The sequence below is a fragment of the Eptatretus burgeri genome, chromosome 4, assembly GCF_056783735.1.
Source record: "Eptatretus burgeri isolate ZD-2024b chromosome 4, Ebu_testis_v1, whole genome shotgun sequence".
Taxonomy (NCBI): domain Eukaryota; kingdom Metazoa; phylum Chordata; class Myxini; order Myxiniformes; family Myxinidae; genus Eptatretus; species Eptatretus burgeri.
The window spans coordinates 20691307-20711415 of NC_140964.1; the positions used below are offsets into that span (position 1 = coordinate 20691307).

At 44.8% G+C, this 20109-nt stretch overlaps 1 protein-coding gene across 4 annotated transcripts in view; it reads right to left on the bottom strand.

Annotated features, from left to right (window-relative positions):
* Positions 1-20109, bottom strand: part of LOC147027598 (uncharacterized) — a 198810-nt gene that overhangs the window by 71048 nt on the left and 107653 nt on the right. The window contains exon 2 of one of the 4 annotated variants that reach the window (XR_015057126.1): positions 1512-1628. The exons of the other annotated variants lie outside the window; for them this stretch is intronic. The gene's annotated coding sequence lies outside the window, so the exon portion shown is untranslated. The remainder of the gene's footprint in view (positions 1-1511; positions 1629-20109) is intronic. 4 annotated transcript variants of the gene reach the window in all.

The following is a 20109-nucleotide window of genomic DNA, read 5'->3' on the forward strand; positions in this document are numbered from 1 at the left end:
CATTGTGGTCAGCACACCTTTGTCAATTCTCAATTGGAAGGTGTAAAGCAAATATGTTGAGATAGGGACATAGTAAAGATGATGCCAACTGTGAGTGCGATCTTGGACCCCAGCCAATGAAACATCTAATGAGATGCAGCATGTTGCCTGTTCGTCAAATAATATGGCAGAGGCTAATGATAGAGCCCTTAAGTGTGCCTACGAATGGAAGGCAGTTGTGTGATGACACAAGATGAATGAATGAATTCTCAATTGAATAAACCAAACGTATGAATAAAAGCCTCGAGTGGGTAGATCTCAGCAGATCGATAAAATAACAATGCAGTTGCCCCTGCGGAATCCAAGTCGGTGATTGACAATTTCTCTGAACAAATTCTGCATGAAAGTACAACTGGAAGCTCATGAATCCATCAACACTGGATAACCACATTTATTGCACTATATCTCAAGATCGCCACATACTTCTCAGAAAATAAATGGAAGTATATGTGACGTGATTAATTAAGTGGTTGGATGCTCTTTGATTCCTTTCATACTGATCATTTGGCATGGCAACATCTCGGGTCTCAGGATGCCATAATGGCTTTTATCGTCGTCACTACAAATACTGTGCCACTGTGTCTCGGTGAAACAATTTCATGATTGCAGGACCAGGGTTTAGGGTGGCAAATTTGGTAAACTCAAATGTTGGCGTTAGAGCAATATAATTCTTAAGTATACTCCAATGCTAAAGACGCTTCAGAACAGAAGACAATTATCAGATATTTACATATAAATGTTGCTGCAGAAAAAAATGGACGAACAACTCAAAAGGATGATGAGGGCATTCATTTTTTCAGGGCAAAAATAGCAGTGACAACGGTGGATGTAATCCCACTAAACCCCATAAGAAAATCGTTTGATTCCATACGTTGGTAATGTTTTTGTAAACTATTCCAAATACCTCATTGTATTGTTTTGACACAATATGTGGCGGTATTGATGAGCTTTGAGATGATTGATGTACCAAAAACATATGTTCAGCTTAAAACAGTTCAAACAGTACAATATATCAACAAGGAAAAGACGTCTTGCAGAGCACGATACTTGAAAAATCCCCCCCCCCTCCCAAGGTTGGCATGGATACATCAAATTGTCCATTTCATTAAGATTAAAACTGACAATCTTAATCAAAGCTCAGGTCAAATGCATGAAAATCGATGATTTTTCAGATTGAAATTGATGATTTTAGAAGTTTGACCTTGAGTTGACCTTTGACCTTTTGATCTCAAAAATAGTTGGCTTCCCAATTCAGTGACGCAATATACAAATCCTGTTCAACTTTCAAGTGAATAGGATGTAAATTGATGATTTTTTCAGATTAAATTTGATGATTTTAAAAGTTTTACTTTGAGTTCACCTTTGACATTTTGACCTCAAATAGTTGGTTTCCCAACTCAGTGACACAATATGCAAATCCTGTTCAATTTTCAAGTCAATCGGATGAAAAATGAGGATTTTCAAAATCTCACCTAAGTTGTTGACCTCTGACCTATGTTGACCTTTTGACCTCAAAAACAATAGGCTTCTTGCTTATGCAAACTCTACCATGTGGTGAAGTTTTATGAAGATCTGTTTCGAATTGAGACCTGTCGGTGACAAACAAACAGACAGACAGACACACAGAGAGAATAACAAATTCAACTGAACAATATACTTGAAAATCTTCGATTTTGCAAGTAATAATGTTTGCACGACTCTGAACAGATAACACATGATTGTGGTGTCAAAAAAGTGGTGAACACATGATGTGGTTAATAAACATGATGTGGTGTCAAAAAGGTCTTCATTGACTGAAATTATCAGCTCAACATCAGCGACTTTCCCAAAGCACGTGGGCACGGCACATACTTTCCCAAGCAGACGGGATGGTGAACGTTTTCCCTGAAGGATGTTGATTATATCTTCACTAAAATCGAATCAATTCAGCCTCGTCACACACCTAACCTGAACACCAAATTCCGTCCAAATCCATCCATAACTTTTTGAGATATCCTGCTCACAACCAAACAAACAGACGGGTGAAAACATAATAGGCCAGGGAATCTAGTGATATACCCACCACAAATTGCAATAGAAACCATTCAAGTGTTTTTTCACTCTCAATATACTATAGAATGACATTCTAAAAGTCACCGAAAATCCACATAGGGGAACATGTTTATTTTTCAAGATGGCCGCCAAAATTGATAATTTTAGAATCAGCCCTATATCAGCAAGTAATAGTGCTAAAAAGATATATGTGAAACACTTATTGGACATAGTAAACCCATTTCTGACATTTTTAAATGGTTCACGTACTTCAAATTCAAAATGGCCGCCAAAACTGATGGTTTTAGAATCAGCCCTATATCAGCAAATAATTGTCCTAAAAATATGAGCAACATATACCCAACATATACTTGGGTATATGTTGCTGGACACAATAAATGTATTTCTGACATTTTAAAACTGGTCACACACTTCAAATTCAAAATGGCCACCAAAATGTCTTCCAAAAAGGCTGCCAAAACTCAAATTTAAAAATTGTAAAATATAAGCAAATATTTGCATTTTTTAATAACACACTTATTGTGGGCATCAATAAACTATTTTCAGGCATTTTTATGCCCTCAAGCATCAAATTCAAGATGGTCACTAAAATGGCTGTCCAGTAGCCTTATATCGTTCATGTTTTTTTTATGATTTGTGACCAAGATTCATGTTGACATCTTGAAATCAGTATAGGCACTCGTTGAAAATGGTACACTTTTAAAATAATACTAGGGTACAGAATACTGAACCTTTGTTGGATACGTGCATTACATATCATCAGTGTCACTTTCTGGATCAGACAGTCACATTAGAGCAATGGAGTCCTTTGCATTCCATACATGCTGGAGAACATTGTAGCCCATACTTTACACAGCCCATCTTCCTGTACAGTCTGTCTTGCAGGAACAATTGATTGCTTCCATAAGATACTCAGGTGATGGTTTCAAGTTTGTGTGAACAGGAAACATCTTCCCATCGCTGATCTTCCATCCCCAATCCTCAGCACACATATCGACCCCACTCCATTGCTGGACCTGATGATAAACGTGCTGGCTATGGTACTGAGTTGCTGATGATGTGGGAGGCAAGTTGTGAGGTTTTACACAAGTTGTGCTGGATGAAACCTTCTGGTGGAAGCATTGCAGTCAAAGGGCGTCCAGTCTATCGCTGGGTTTACCATTATACAAACAAACTCGGGCGTTTTCTCCAGCTGTCACAATGTCGTCATGTGTGCCATCCATATGATTCACTGTCAGTGTCATCCAGAAATTCATCCATTTTATGTATTAGATCTTGTATAGTTGTTTGTTCATCGTCATTGGCCTCCAGATACTCGGCTACCTAAATGAAAGCATCTGATCGTACTGAATCGGAGGGTCTGCCCTGCTTAGGCCGTTTGGGAGGGATCATTTCTTCTGCAACGAACTCATTTGGTATTTCCCTTCCTGCACTAAAGTTTGTGCTGCAGAAGGTGTGGTACACCACATATGTAGCATGTTGATCCTGCGCATACTCAATTCTACCTCTGACAGTGTCTGACCACAAATCATTGCGTTCTTTGCATACCTGCATTATGGGCTTCTGGAAACCCATTGTTCTGACTGAGATAAGTTTATGTGTTGGTTTGTGTTTTTTTTTTGCATCGCAAACACCACAAAATATTGTAACGAATTCGCGCCCGCCGGCGTGCGATCAGCCACGTGACTCGAATCGCAGCACGTCGCCCACCGGACGGACAATTCTGTCGTGACCCTCTCGGACTAACGCCGGGAGCGAGTCACGGGTGGGCCTTTCGGCCTCACCACGATCGTGCCAATCGGCCACCCGTGTGGGATAGGGTTGTTCGCCAAACTCGACCTACCTCAGTACCCACGCGGATGGTAAACCGGGCGATCGCACCTCGCCGCAGGTCGACTCCGGACACGGGCCGCTTAAGAGGTCCGTTCCGTGCTATCGGGATAACCGAGCGGTGTTATCGTCGGCCTCGACGGTTCCGATTAATTATCGGGCGTATTAAGCACACGACGAACCCGTTACGTGAAGCAAGATGGAGATTCAATTAAAGAAAAGACGAAGCGAAACGGGAAAACAGTTCAACATAATGCACATTTATTCCGCGGCACACGGAGAGCACACATATACAGCCAAACAGAATGCACATAAAGCAATTTAAAACAACAACAACAATGCAGAGCTACGACCGACTCCGCGAGCACACGGCAACACTTAACAGTTTTACTTCACCAGACTGGCGCCACACACACACGTTTACACCAAACCCCCAAAAGAAAATGGAAGTGCGACTTTCCTGATCGCGTCGAGTCCTCCTTTTGCGACCGCAACTCCGAGCCCCTCCGGCGTGCTCCGCGAGCTCGTGCCGCGTGTCGCTCGTGTGGTCCGCTCGACGGTATGGACGGGGTTTTGGGGAAATGGACGGGGTTTGTTCGGCGCTGTTTTCCGCACTCGCGCACGGGTCAACGGAGCAAGGCAGGAACAACAAGCTCGCGACTCGAACCAGAAGACCAACCCTCGACCAACCACTCACTCCAACTCTCGACCAACCAACTCTTGACCAACCACCCTTGACCAACGACGACCCTCAAGGTCCGTCCTGTCCGCCTTTTGTCGCGCGGGGCTCCGCCCTTTGCTCCGCCCCGTTTTCGGCCCCGCCTCCCTTCGAGCTTCTTGGAGAAGCCTCTCGAAGGGGGGCGTGACCTCTCACTTTCCCTCCACACCGCGCCATGCGGGGGCCGGGGCCGTCAGTCTTGGCTCAGAGCCAGGGAATTATTCCCCCAAAAAGAGGCCCCCACCTTTTCTCACCTTTGACCCCTGCATCGCCCCTCCTCCACACCGAGCGCGGAGAACATCGACGGGAAAAACAGGCGGGAAAACCCTCGAGCATAGTTGTTGGTTTTTGTTTGTTCCCGGAGATCGTAACCACACGGCCTACTGAATGGCGAGTGGCGAAGATGTGGTAGCGTTGATGGTGGAGGTGGCGTGGTTGTAGTGTGATTGGCGCTGTGGTGGGGATGGCGTGGTTGTTGAGATGCTGTTTGTTTGAAATAAAAGATAGAACAGAAAAAATGGCTAACTCAAAGCGTCACAGCCCGGATGGATCACATAAATTCCCTCTATACAACGGGTTAGGGCTAACCACACATGTACTTACAGAGATATCTCACCTACGGGACCTGAATGGTGGTTTGCGAATTTCCACAACCATAACAATGTGTAGTTTTCCTTGTAATTGAATGCCACACTTGTGGATTGATATGCACATGGTGAACTACTGGGAGCTGCGGAGTCATGTCCTCACTTTTTGTTGTCACTGACTATGCACTGTGGGGAACAGAAGTCCTTCCTACACTTGCCATGCACAACTTGGCCGGGCACAGTACAAATATTTCTGTTCCGCAACTCATTAGCCTTGGCAATGCCTTCCTTCACATCTTTTGATGCGTAATGTGGAAGTTGGCTCTCCATTGGATAGAGGTTCCTCACAGAAAACACACTTGTCCATGATCAGCTAATTACACTGTAATATGAAAAGAAAGAAATAATTTAGCGCTATGACAACAATAATACAATGTATCCAACATATCTTAGAATTTCATTCATTTCTGAAATGTCTGAACCAAGGAAATTGCAAGATGTTTTATTTATATATGAATCCCAAGTAATTGCTTATATTTGGCTATTTCTAAATTTGCTAGTTTTGGCACCATTTTGAATGTAAAGTCTGTGACAAGTTAAAAAATGCCAGAAATGGGTTTATTGTGTCCAATAACATGAACCTAAGTTTTTCACAGATATTTTTAACATTATTACTTGCTGATATAGGGCTGATTCTAAAATTATCAGTTTTGGTGGGCATTTTGGCAGCCATCTTGAAAAATAAACATGTTCCCCTACTTGGATTTTCGGTGACTCTTCGTATGTCATTCTATAGCATACTTGGAGTGAAAAAAACACTTGAATGGTTTCTATTGCAATTTGTGGTGGGTTTGGCGATATATTTTCATGCATTCCCTGGCCTATAACCTCGGTCCACCTTTGGTGGCGGAGGTAAAAAAAAAAAGGCAATGCACTGACTGTTGGGAAATCGAGCCACAGTTGGAAGGATGTGATGAGCCAAAATATGTTTTGTCTCAAGTATGTGAGAAGCACGGTAATTGTTTTACTTAAATGATGTGACCAAAGCATTTGCAAAAAAGGTAAATCTACTCTGAAAAATTCAAAAGAAACCAAAAGATATTGCTTGCAGTGAATATTATGTGGTTAAGTGTCAAAAGGTACTTCAATGACCGAGTCATCAGCTAAACATCAGTCAGCTGGCAGGTTCAGCCCATTCGGTTCAGAATCTTTATGAAGTAAATGCTGCTTACTTACTTCGAGCAATCTCTTGCTAAACTTACTATAACGATACATTGAATCAAACACAATGCAACTATAAAGTTGTTAAACTTACTATAATGGACACTGAATCGATGCAAGATAATATTTCATACAGAGTGACAGACAATGATTGTTGTTTTCATCATTTTGAGTTTGAGATTTAAAAAAAACACACAATGCAACTGAAATACGAGAAACATGAACACAAGGAGGGCCATTTGTCGTATTGTGCCTGTGCTGCATGCACACCCCTTGAACTCAATCCATTATGATATTCATTGTCTATGGGGAAGGAGAACATTGGGGAAGGGACAGGAAAATCAGCTGGCTGCATTATATTTTTGGGATGAGGACGGTTGTGGGGTGGAGAATGAACAAACATCAACTATACCTTTTGACGAGACGCTCACTCTGTCTCACAGACATTGCGGTCACGACACAGACTTTCACAGACTTACAACCACTCATCCACCAATACCAAAGCTACCTTCTGGATTTGCCAAAGTCCATGCACCCATCAATCCCCAATCTTTCTCGGTACATATCTAATTCAAATTTAAACCTATTTCCTGTTTCTTCTGCCATTACCTTTCAAGGGACACCATTCCATAAATCCTTAATTATGCTAAACGTTTCTATCACATCTCTTGTAATCATGTCGTTTCTCAAAAAAAAAAAAAAAAGTCCTGTCTCATTCAGCCACTCCTCATAGCTTAGTCTAGCTCACTCTGGAATCAATCTAGTTGCTTTATACTGAACTCTCTCGATGGCAATTATGTCCTTCATCATCTTCCAATTTTTGAACACGCACGCACGCACGCACGCAAACACGCGCACACACACACACACACACACACACACACACACACACACACACACACACACACACACACACACACACACACACACGCTCGTTATGAAGATGGTTAAACTTATCTGATTTAAATTTGACCCCCATTTACCAGGAAATGAACTTTTAAAGATTGCATTTGCAGATAAGTTGTAATTTGTGATAAAAATAAAAATGAAAAATTCAACAACGAGAATAGCGTTTGGTAGAATGCACACCTCCGCAAGGCTGAACAGTTTTTTTTTTTTTTTGTATACCTTGGTCGAGGCTCGTATGAGAGCTAACGCACAACTCACAGCAAGGAGGCATGAGACAAGAGGGGCGGGAGTGGAAGGGACAAAACAGTGGGGAACAGACACATTAGGTGAACTGTGGAAGGGAGAGGGATGGGGATGGGATGGGGAACATGGCGAAGAGAAGATGGACATTTCAGGGACTTTCAGGAAGGAAAGCTGGAGAAATGAAGGAAGTGGGCTTGGGTGGATTATCGGGGGTAGAAAAGATCGAGGATTTGGATGGGGGAAGATAAGAGGTGGTGGTGAACAGCTGTTTTGAAAGCCTGGAGGGAAGAATGGGAAAGAATAGAGTGAGGAAGTTTATTCCAAAGGCGGGAAAAAAGAGGAATGAAAGAGTGAAGATGAGCAGTGATTCGTGATTTTGGTAGTTTTACCAGAAGGGGGTTGTTGGCGGACCTTGAGCGCCCTGTGGAAATGTGGTGGGGACAAATCGCAGAGAGAGCAGGGGGGGCAAGGCTGGAGAGGAGTCGGTGGAAGACAGAAAGACCACCGACCAACCTGCGGTGATTGAGTGAGAGGCCCAAAGATTCAGCTTAATTGCGGGAGATGCCGATGATTTTAAATGCCCTGGTTTCGACAGTGTGAAGCCGAGAAAGGTGGGAGACAGGAGCACCAGCCCAGAGGGGAGAGCAGTACTCCATCAGGCTACGGACAAAAGACAAAAGTTTACGTTTTGTGTCCCACTGATAGGCTGGATCTGGATCCAGACCTGGACCAAAATCTAATCAGCTGGTTCTTGTCACCTACCCAACTCATCCACCAAGTTTTGTCATAATCCGTCCACTTTTTGAAATAAAGTGCGATGTATCATTTTTGGCCCAATCTCTCAGTGATGAAGAATAACTGTAAAAATTTCAAAATTATCGTCTCCAGAGTAAATAAATACTCTTCAGTGCCTCATGTTAAACAGTCATGCCTGTACAGTACCGATACTTAAAACATTATTCGATGCAACAGTTGTGTCTTTTCACCCATCTGAGTCCAAAAGTGCCCATTTGGGCATGTCATTTTGAGGACCATAATTTTGACCGACATACCAACATTATTTCTGGCCTGATTATAATGTATTTTTTGAGATTTTCTAAGTCCAAAAAGGGCATAACTGTGAAATATTGACGAATCACCCTTACATTCTAACTTGTTCTGTAACTTATCATAATAAAGCCATTTACGAAGTTTCAGTTGAGTAGGTTGAAGGGTATGTGCAAAAAATCAAAAAAACAAACCCCACAGGTGGGACGGATGGACGGAGAGACAGACGGAGAGCAAACCCCCTCCAGTGAAACTGTTCGGGGACTAAAAATATAATCACAGCAGTAAACTACATCTTCACATGTCATGGTAAAACGTTATACGCACTGTGTAACACACTGACTGTGTTATAGTTTGTTCATCAAGAGATTTATGGAAGAACCGACCTACTATCGGCATGGGGAATCTCCGTCCAGATTTGAATATTGACATGGGGCAGATCCGGCCCGCGACGCGTTCCGATCCGGCCCGCGACGCTTTTCGATCCGGCCCGCGACGCTTTTCGATCCGGCCCGCGACGCTTTTCGATCCGGCCCGCGACGCTTTTCGATCCGGCCCGCGACGCGTTTCGATCCGGCCCGCGACGCGTTTCGATCCGGCCCGCGACGCGTTTCGATCCGGCCCGCGACGCGTTTCGATCCGGCCCGCGACGCGTTTCGCTCCGGCCCGCGACGCTTTTCGATCCGGCCCGCGACGCGTTTCGATCCGGCCCGCGACGCGTTTCGATCCGGCCCGCGACGCGTTTCGATCCGGCCCGCGACGCGTTTCGATCCGGCCCGCGACGCGTTTCGATCCGGCCCGCGACGCTGTTTCGATCCGGCCCGCTGACGCTGTTTCGATCCGCCCGCTGACGCTGCTTCGATCCGGCCCGCTGACGGCGTTCGATCCGACCCGCGGCTGCGTTTCGATCCGACCCGCTGACGCGTTTCGATCCGGCCCGCGACGCTGTTCGATCCGCCCGCGACGCGTTCGATCCGGCCGCGGCGCTTTCGATCCGCCCGCGACGCGTTCGATCCGACCCGACGCGCTTCGATCCGCCCGCTGACGCGTGATCGATCCGGCCGCGACGCGTTTCGATCCGGCCCGCTGACGCGTTTCGATCCGACCGCGACGCGCTTCGATCCGACCCGCGACGCGTTCGATCCGCCCGCTGACGCTGCTTTCGATCCGGGCTGACGCTGCTTTCGATCCGCCCGCTGACGCGTTCGATCCGCCCGCTGACGCTGCTTTGATCCGTCCCGCGACGCGTTCGATCCGCCCGCTGACGCTGCTTTCGATCCGCCCGCTGACGCTTTTTGATCCGCTCCGCTGACGCGCTGATCCGTCTGCTGACGCTGCTTTCTCGATCCGCCCGCTGACGCTGCTTCGATCCGCCCGCGACGCTGCTTCGATCCGTCTGCTGACGCTGCTTCGATCCGGGTTCTGATCCGACGCTGACGCTTCGATCCGGGTTGACGCTGCTTCGATCCGGCCCGCGACACGCTTCGATCCGCCCGCGACACGCTTTCGATCCGCCCGCGACACGCTTCGATCCGGCCCGCGACATCGCTTCGATCCGCCCGCGACACGCTTCGATCCGCCCGCGACATCGCTTCGATCCGGCCGCGACATCGTTTCGATCCGGCCCGCGACGCGTTTCGATCCGGCCCGCGACGCGTTTCGATCCGGCCCGCGACGCGTTTCGATCCGGCCCGCGACGCGTTTCGATCCGGCCCGCGACGCGTTTCGATCCGGCCCGCGACGCGTTTCGATCCGGCCCGCGACGCGTTTCGATCCGGCCCGCGACGCGTTTCGATCCGGCCCGCGACGCGTTTCGATCCGGCCCGCGACACGTTTCGATCCGGCCCGCGACACGTTTCGATCCGGCCCGCGACACGTTTCGATCCGGCCCGCGACACGTTTCGATCCGGCCCGCGACACGTTTCGATCCGGCCCGCGACACATTTTCATCTGGGCCACGACACTTTGATTCGGGTCGCGACACTTTTCGATCCGGGTCGCGACAAGTTTCCATCCGGGCCGCGACAAGTTTCCATCCGGGCCGCGACACGTTTCGATCCGTGCCGCGACACGTTTCGATCCGGGCCACGACATGTTTCGATCCGGCCCACATTGTGATCTTTTGTTCAGTATTTTATTTGTCTTTTTATCATCGATTCATATTGTTGTGTGCTGATTGAAGGCAGGTCCAACACTGGTGAAGCATTTTCTTGGCAAAGGTTATGCTGGGTGGTTTGCCATTGCTTTCCCAGAGCTATTATCACTTCATTCAAAACCAACTAAAAACCAATAGCAACAACGACTATTCCCCCCAACATGGACACTCTCATCAAGAGGAAGCAATATCTGAAGTCTCAAAAAGTAAATTGCTTTAAAACTAGAGGGGGAGCACTCGGTAGAGTGCAAAACCTCCGCCGCCAATACTGCTATGTCACTCAAGTGAACCTGATATCCTATTCATTCAATTTGACATCAACAGTGCTCACAGAGTTATAGTTTTCAATTTTCCCTTTTACATACTCAATTCATTCGTCATAACTAGATTCCTTGAGACAGAAATTGATTTTACGTGGGTATATCCACCTGAAGTTCCAAAATCAGCCGCAATTATAATTTTGGCATGTTTTTTTGTTGGAAATCACTTATAACATGTAGAAATACATAAAAAAATCTAAATTTTGTTGAAAAAAAATTTGCAAATTTTTTTTTCTCTAACAATTTTTTTTTGGGGGGGGGGTTGGAAATCACTTAAAACATGTAGAAATGCCAAAAAAAAAAAATTCAAATATTTTTTCAAATTGGCCACCATAGTGGCCATATTGGATTTTGGACCAAGTCCAAAATCTAATGGCATGATCCTTGGACCAGACCTAATCCCCCACCAAGTTTCGTTGAAATCCGTCGAGGAGTTTTTCCGTAATACTGTTCACAAACAAACAAACAAACAAACAAACAAACAAACAAACAGAAAGGGGTGAAAACAGCAACCTCCATACATCTTCGATGGCGGAGGTTAATTATCAGTACCATGACTATTATTAAAATGCGTATGATTTCATGTGTTACTTTTATTTCGTTAGTATCAATAATCAGGATGTTTACTTACTTCACAATTATTTTTATGTGTGCAGTCACAGCAGTCAGAATGATTGGTTCCATTACTTCTCTGCATATGTGCTGATTCAATTGCTAACACATCACTTGGCATATATCCGGCCCGCAGCAACTTTAACAATTGCTGTCATGGCCCTCAGACTGGAAAGGTTTCCCCGTAACTGTTTCACAACATCAAAAAATAATTTGCAGGAATCAAACTAAACTGATTGATAGTCACTCATTTCAACACAGCAAAACAATTTCCTCTTGACTGTGCTCTCATTATAGTTAAAGAAAGGGTAGAAAAAGGAATGCCTTCCACATCAGTTGGAGGAAAGTTTCAAAGAAAATTGATGGGCATGCTCCCCCAAAAGGGATTTCATTGTGTGATAACCTCCCATGTCAGTATTTTGGGGATTTTCTTCAGAAAGACTTCATCTCATTTATATTAGTTTACAAAAATAAGTAGATTACAAAGGATCCTGTTTTTCCATGTCAGTTGGACTTTAAAAAAAACAAACAATTATCCGACGACACATTTCAGGATAAAATACACTCCTATCTCTTGAAGAAGGAAGTAATGATGTCATGTTTGACCACTGGAGAGGGAGGGTTGAAAAGTTTTTCCCCTAATCCTACTGATGCAGTTGGAATCGAAGTATTTTGTTTGTTTGTTACCTAAAACTTTTTGACTCATCATTATTTGTTGCAACAATGGTTGTTTTCATTTGTTATTTATTCATTCAATATATTTAATAATTGTATATAGATACAATGGTTGTTTTCATTTCTTATTTATTTATTCAATATATTTAATAATTGTATTTCGATACAATGGTTATTTTCATTTCTTATTTATTTCTTTAATGTATTTATTTATTGCATATAGATACAATGGGTGTTTTCATTTCTGAATGGAGGAAACCGATTGATATAAAAAACAATTTTGTACGATTCAGAAATGTCGAATCTAATTATCGATAAAATATGATTCCATACAAAAACGTTGTTCAACGATGATGTCATACGTACACCTTAAAAACTGTTCATAATCTCTTGCATTTGATTTAACTTTTATATTGAGTCATGGATGAGGTTTGTCTCCGAGATTGAATAAAATTGCCGAAATAACAAGTTGCCAATTATTTGGATCATGAGGAAAAACATGCATTCCATTTCAAGGTTTCTGACATTTCAATAAGACAATAAAGAAACCATAAATGAACCCACGTCAGTGAAAGAGGCACACACATTAAAATACAAGGACATACAATGATATGCGTGATGAGGAGGAATGTTAGGGCCATCACAACCCTTTTTGATCCCCATTGCATTTCTTTCAACAAAGCTCTTACGGTGAGCAATAGAAGAATATGAGGTCGAATAGCTTACAAAAGCATAGCAAACTGCTCATTCATTACGACTGTAGCAGATATCGCTGGGTTGGAATATTCACCACACAGAGCGAGTAATTCACCCTGCTTCCCTCTGGACCGAGAAACATTATCTGTAAGAATGGACGGGTCTGACGGGTGTTATAGCCTCGGTGGGAAATTACAACTGCCAGAACTAGAATGAAAAAAAAAATCGTTAAAAAGTACAGTGACAAACAAAGAAGTACAAGGAGTGAAGCCCTGTCTTTAATCTTTGCTCAGACCCAAGAATAAGAAGAAAAAAACTGGTGCTGTTTGGCTTTGAGCTTCTACAATGACAACAATAGTATGATATCATCTAGCATTTCATTGTTTGGATTCTGACGTCAGCACAGAACAAATTCGCTTGGCGGGTGGGTGGTCCGATATTGTTCAAGTGCTACGGAGCAATGGCTTTCGACATGCCCCAAGCCAAATCATATTACTCGCAGTTGGAGTATAGGGAGTTGGGCTGGTGGGAGGGTGAGGAGGCTGTGCTGAAGAAGAATCATGCAGTGGCCTGACATTGATGCACAAGGCAACACAACCATGAATTTGAGAGGTACACACAGGATGCGACTGATTATTGTTTTTCACACTGCATTCACTTCACTGATAACATATTACATACACAAACAAAATAAAACCTGAACCGATTGTTGCCATTCATATTTGATAAAATTATTGGTGGTGCAATTTTTTTTTGTGCATCTAGTTCTAGAGTATGTTGTAAAAAAAAAAGATAAAATTGATCTCTGAGGAGAATAAAAACACAGTATCTGTAAAATGAGTTCATCATTTTTGGAACCATTATGACATATATAACGATAGATTGCTCATTACAGAAGTCCACCAAACCCTGAGAAACACGAGACTTTGTCAATGTTCGTGTGGGTCTGCATCGGTGGACAATTCGAACGATAGGTTTTATCCACTGAAAGTTGACACAGGTATGTTAACCACCATGTGAAGCAAAGGAAAGCTGAGATTTCAGGTGCTAGCCCTTCGTTGAAGAAGAGCAAACCTTGAAGCAAAGTAAATCTGAGGGTTTCAGATGTTAACCAATCGGTGGGGAAGAGCAGCGCGACCTTGTGCTCTATTCTTCTCATAATGCGTTGTGTTGCTCCAACAGAGGGCTAGCACCCAAGCATCAGCTTTATTTCACTTCCCATGGCAGTTAGCATACATTTGTCTACTCTTGCTTGATGAAACCTATCGACGAAACAGTGAGGCCTGTGGCAAAGGACCAGCTTGCCTCCTCAATGTGGCAGACTAAGCTGCAGAGGGTATGCTAACTGCCATTTGAAGGGAGGTGACCTTATGTTCACTTTGCAAAGTTCAAGTGTGTACTTGCTTTCAGGCAAGCCAGTGTCCAACACCAGTTTCATCTGAAATCAGAACTTTCTGATATCCTTTTTGTCAGACAGATATCCTTCCACAGTACTTTATTATTTCACTCTTCGGTTGTGCTGAAGTTACATTATTTATTTTACAGTGATGGGCACTTCAATCAACAAATTGGATTTTAGATAGATATGAAACAAACACTGCAAAAGACAAAACAACATGCCTAAACTGATTTTGTTTCAAAAACCTGAGTCCTTTACCTTTCTTTCTGTTCCCTCATCACACTTGATGATGCCTGGTGTTGGTTTATGATTATGGTGGTGGGCTTTGGATCCTTGGGTCCTGAGTTCAAATTCCCCTCAGCTGTTGAATTAATACCAGGTGGGGTTGACTCAACTTGTCATCCTTCTTCGGTCGGCAAAATGAGTACCACCTTGTTGGGATGATTGAGCCATCAGTGTATCCTGTGTTGGAGTGGTGACGTGTCCAGGATTGTGCCCAATAGCCCAGGAGACTACTTTGACAGCACTGATGCTCTGTACAGAGTATGGTCCCAATGGATGGATGGTTTGCACATGATTCCACTTTGCTTCCTGAACAGCATTGTACCAGATCTCAACAAAGTATCTACAATCAACACAGAGGGCAATCTTGTGTGTCCAATTCCTGCTCTGCAGAACTGGCATCTTCTCTGTCTGTTTAAGTCTTCAGCAGGTTCCTTATTTCATTACAAAGCACAAGTTATATATAAAGTTCAATAGAGTATTCATTTTCTTTGCAGGCCAGGGCCCTCACAGCCCACCTTTCGTTCAAAGTGGTAGAGGCTGCAGTTCTGAACATCATCGCCGTTACACATCATTAGGAGAATGGGGCACAAGGTCTGCTCTTCTCTCACCAAAATCACCTGGTCTTGCACGCATGCCTTATCAGCCAGCTGCCCTTCCACAGTTCTCTAATGCTGCAGGCATTCATATAATACTCCATTCTTGTTAACCTCTAACCTTTCCTTTCACCTTCATTCTTTTGTCTGCACTATAGTCTCACACCTGTGGAAGCTCTCTCAGCTCTTCCATGAGATTCGTTGTTATCGAGAAGAAAAAGAGAAAACAACAAGTAATACACCACCTCCGACATTTTGTGAAATGTTATGAACTAATTTAATAACTGGATCCTAATTTCTTTGTCATCAACTTGATATGTGCATTATATACACAGCAGATAGGATCACACTTACATACTACTGCTGATATTGAAGACCCCGAGGGTGGGAAATTTCAATGATTCCAAGAAGCAAGACTTATAAAAGATACATATATGGCAGGATTAAGACATATCAAATAGCCACATCAAGGTGGGAAATGGACGAATGCAATAGAACCATCGCAATTACACCAATCGCTGCGGTTCTTTGTATTCCTGAAGTCACAAATCTCAAATGAGCAGCGAACCATGACGTTGTGTCCAGAAATTAAGCGTGCCCCCACTCTCTGCAAATGTAAATGCTTCTCTCTCTTTCCTAGCGAACCCCCATTCCCACTCCCGACACCAAAAAACCTTTTCCTCCCCACCTTGCTTTCTGTGACGATTCGCGCCAAGGCGGAGGATGATAATTTTTTGTGACAGCAGTCGCAGCACCGTAAGTAAATTAACCATGCAAAAGCGTCAGGGCGCGGTTTAATGAGAGGATCCAGCACTACAAAGGAATGAAAAACGGTTGTCCATGTGTCTGGGAATAAATCATAAACTCCACGGATTGTTAATTTCCCGCAACCATTGACAGCTTCGCAGTTTAAATCAAACGCTTTCATTTAAACGTGTCAGCCGCGAACAGAATTACAACCCACATCCAGGCACTTTATGAGTTTGAAGCATCATTAAACCTAATTATGTTGTGATGCAGTTTGCAAAAAAGGGAAAGAAAGGAAGAAAGAAAGAGAAAAGAACCCACAACGCCATTAGCGCTCGTTGACTGTGTTGTCGAAACGTGTAATGCGCGACGTTTGCTTTGTAAACATCACGTCGAATTTACCCTCACAAGGATGCGTGTTTCACTTCCACAACACACGTATGCATGCTGGAGAAATAAAATAAAAAAATTAAAAAGCTCTGAGCATGCTCCAAACCCGTTAAAAACAATGCCACTGCATGAGTCATCTCGTCTGTAAGAAGCATTTACTGATCAATGAAAATATGTAAAAAAAACTTGGGGGGAAAATGAATCATAATTGGTGCTTGGTTCATATAAGCTCCCCAACTGAATTAATATATCGATATAAACTTGATATATTAAGATAAGCTAGATTAATATAAAGATGCAACTTTCAGGTCAGGTCAGGTGAGGGAGCATGTGCCAGAACAGCGCGTCGCTGCGTCCACTTTCCACCGGTACTCCAGGGGCCTCCGTCTGGCCATCCCCCAGGCAGACGCCAGGCCCATCCCCATCTCCTTGGCATGCCGGTCAACCTGCTGCAACCACGAGGCACGTGGTCGGCCCATTGACCTCCTCCACTCACGAGACTCCCTCGCTGAGAGAATCTGGTGAGCAGGATCAGCGTCAGGAAAACGAGCCACATGTCCATCAGCCGTCAGCCGCAGCTGACGCTCACGGACTATGCAGGTAACAAATCTCATCCGAGTCTCTCTCAGCAACCGTTCGTTGGACACAAAATCCGACCAGTGATAGCCAAGGATTCTCCAAAGAGACCAGGAACCAAAGTAATTAAGTTTCCATCTCAGATCCTTGGTCAGAGTCCAAATCTTGCATCCACAGAGCAAGACTGGAAGTACCAAGGACCTGGAGACTCGGACTTTCCTCCTCCCGCACAGGTACCGGCAGCGCCACACCCCATGATCCAGTGAATCAATGACTCCCTAGGCCCGACCCAGACGTCTATTGACCTCTGACCCACAGCCAGCAGAGACATGAATATCACTGCCAAGGTAAGTGAATCTCTCCACAACCTCAACATCCTCACTACAAACAGACAGACAGGACAGCAGCATCCAAGATGTCACCAAAAGCCTGGATCTTAGTTTTGACCCAAGAAACCCATAATCCCAGCGGCTCAGACTCCTCATTCAGCGCCTCGAGGGCCCCCAAAAGGGTATCTTAAGTCTCCGCAAAGATGACTGCATCATCTACGAAATCAAGGTCCGAGATCTTGACATTCCCAAACGATGCACCGCAGCTTGATCTCTCCGACATCCTCCCTAGAATCCAGTCCATACAAGTGCTGAAAAGTGTGGGGGCCAGTAAACACCCCTGCCGAACTCTAGTAACAACTGGAAATCAGTCAGAGATGGTACCACCACATTTCACAGCACTCTCAGTACCAGAGTAGAGTTCACACATCAGATCGATCAGTTTTGGTGACACCCCACGAAGACCAAAAATCCTCCAGAGGGCATCCCGATTCACTGAATTAAACGCTTTACAGAGATCAACATTGGTTGCAAGCAGCCCCTGCCGAAACTCTCGTCTGCGTTTGTTGAGGACCCGAAGAGCAAGGATACGGTCAATCGTTGACCTCTTTGGTGTAAAGTCTGACTGTTCTGGACGCTGGTGCTCAAGCAGATGGTGGCGAACCCTATCAAGAATTATCCGAGCAAAGACCTTGCCCGGCACTGAGAGCAGCCCCCCTTGCAACTTTCCCCCATTGAAAAATCCTACACATAACGGGGGCCAAGTTCATCATCATTGAACCTTGTTTCATGTTAAGCGTAATAATAATAATTTTTAAAATAACATCTTCGTCCTCTGTTTTTTGGATAGTATACATTTCTTAGAGGCTGAAACATTTTCCCCATAAGTGTGAATAATTTGGATGCTTCTTCTTTTCATTCATATTTTCTTTACCGATAGTTTTTGGCAATTTCCCTAGGTGGAAAGATAATTGCCAATAAATTCTGTACAATCAATACAAACGTTTGAAAATAAGTTATTCTTGGAAACAATGGAAGAGGATTGGAAAAAAAGGAGGCATTCCTAGTTTGGTTCTTATGTTAACACAAACCCCAAACCAACTACTACAACGACTACTAATATCACTACTACCACACTCCGTGGGAGTACCTCCTCTGTTGCTTCCCTTGGCAGGGCAGCTCACCGGATGACAGGATTGGGGCAAAGCCTTCAGGACCCCCAATCTTTGATGATAGGAGGAAAACCATGGGATAACATTCCCAGGTCAGATTGCGGGATAGTGTGTCGGAGTGTCGGAATGGTGCTGAGGTGTTGTCCACCAGACGGCGGTCTCCTTGGGTTAACCTGAGGCGGTCCCTTCGGGTGGGTGCCTGGAATGTCTTATCCCTAAGAGGATGATCACCTGTCTCTGTTATCATCTGAGCTCAAGCGTTTGGACATCGGTATTGGAGCACTCTCTGAGGTTTGGAGACTGGATTGCAGTTGAGATCATGGCAGGTGGTTACACCGAATATTGGTCTGGTCACTCTGATGGTTACCATGCCCAAGGAGTTTCTGTAGCTGTGTCCAATAAGCTGACTAATGATAATTGAGGTAACACCGGTCAACGAGCGTATTATGAGACCAAGGATTCATCACTCCTTGGGTGTCATTTCCCTGGTCTCTGTTTATGCTCTGACTGATGCGAGTGATCTCACCGTGAAGGACGCATCCTTCGCCCCGCTCGAGTCTGTGGTTGATCAGTGCTCCAGGCGAGATGCACTTCTAGTCTTGGGAGATTTCATTGCACCGACTGGAACTGAATGTGATGGTTATGAGACGTGGTAGGTCCCCATGGGTCTGGAACTGTGAACCTGAATAGCACCAAGTTCCTTGACTTTGCAAGAAGTCATGGACTTAGGGTGGCCGGTTCATGGTTTCAGCGCTCACAAGCTCATCGCTGGACTTGGTATTCCAACGCTGGTGGTGTGGCAAAGGAGATTGACCATGTGCTCGTTGATGGTTGCTGGAGGATGATCCAGAACTGCAGGGTCCACTGGAGTGCTCAGTTCCTCAATACTGACCATCGGCTTATTGTCGCAACTCTTAAGTTGCACCTTAAATCCAGGAGAATGGTACCATCCCAGCCTAGGCTGGATGTTGGCAAGCTCAAGGATGAGAGGGCAGCTGAGGAGTTTGCGAACAAGCTGAGTGGAGAATTGGGGGGGGGGGGGTATGGGTGCTTTGGGAGAACCTGAAGAGTTGTGGAGTGCCTTCAAGACCAGCATCCTTGATGTTGCCAGTCGATGTCTTGGAACTTACCATCGGGCGAAGAAGAATTTTGTCTCTCAAGGGACACTGGATACCATTGACCAGAGTCACAGGGCCAGGCTGAATAGAAGAGCTGAGCTGTTGAGGGAGCTGATGCATAAACTGTAACTGCGCTGAGGGTGGACAAGGAGGCCTAAGTGCGAGGAATCCGTGAGGGGGTAGAGCATCACCTGTGGTCAAGTGATTCTCGTCCCGCTTACAGGGGAATTCACGCATTGCGTTCATCCAAGCCCATCCCTCGGTGTACTGCAGTTAGAGTGGAGGGTGGTGGGCTCTTGACAGGAGTCCGAAGTGAAGGCCCGCTGGGCCGGCTACTTTGAGCGGTTGTCCCAGGATGATCCACCAACTGTTGAGTTGGATGTCAGGGGTGTTGCA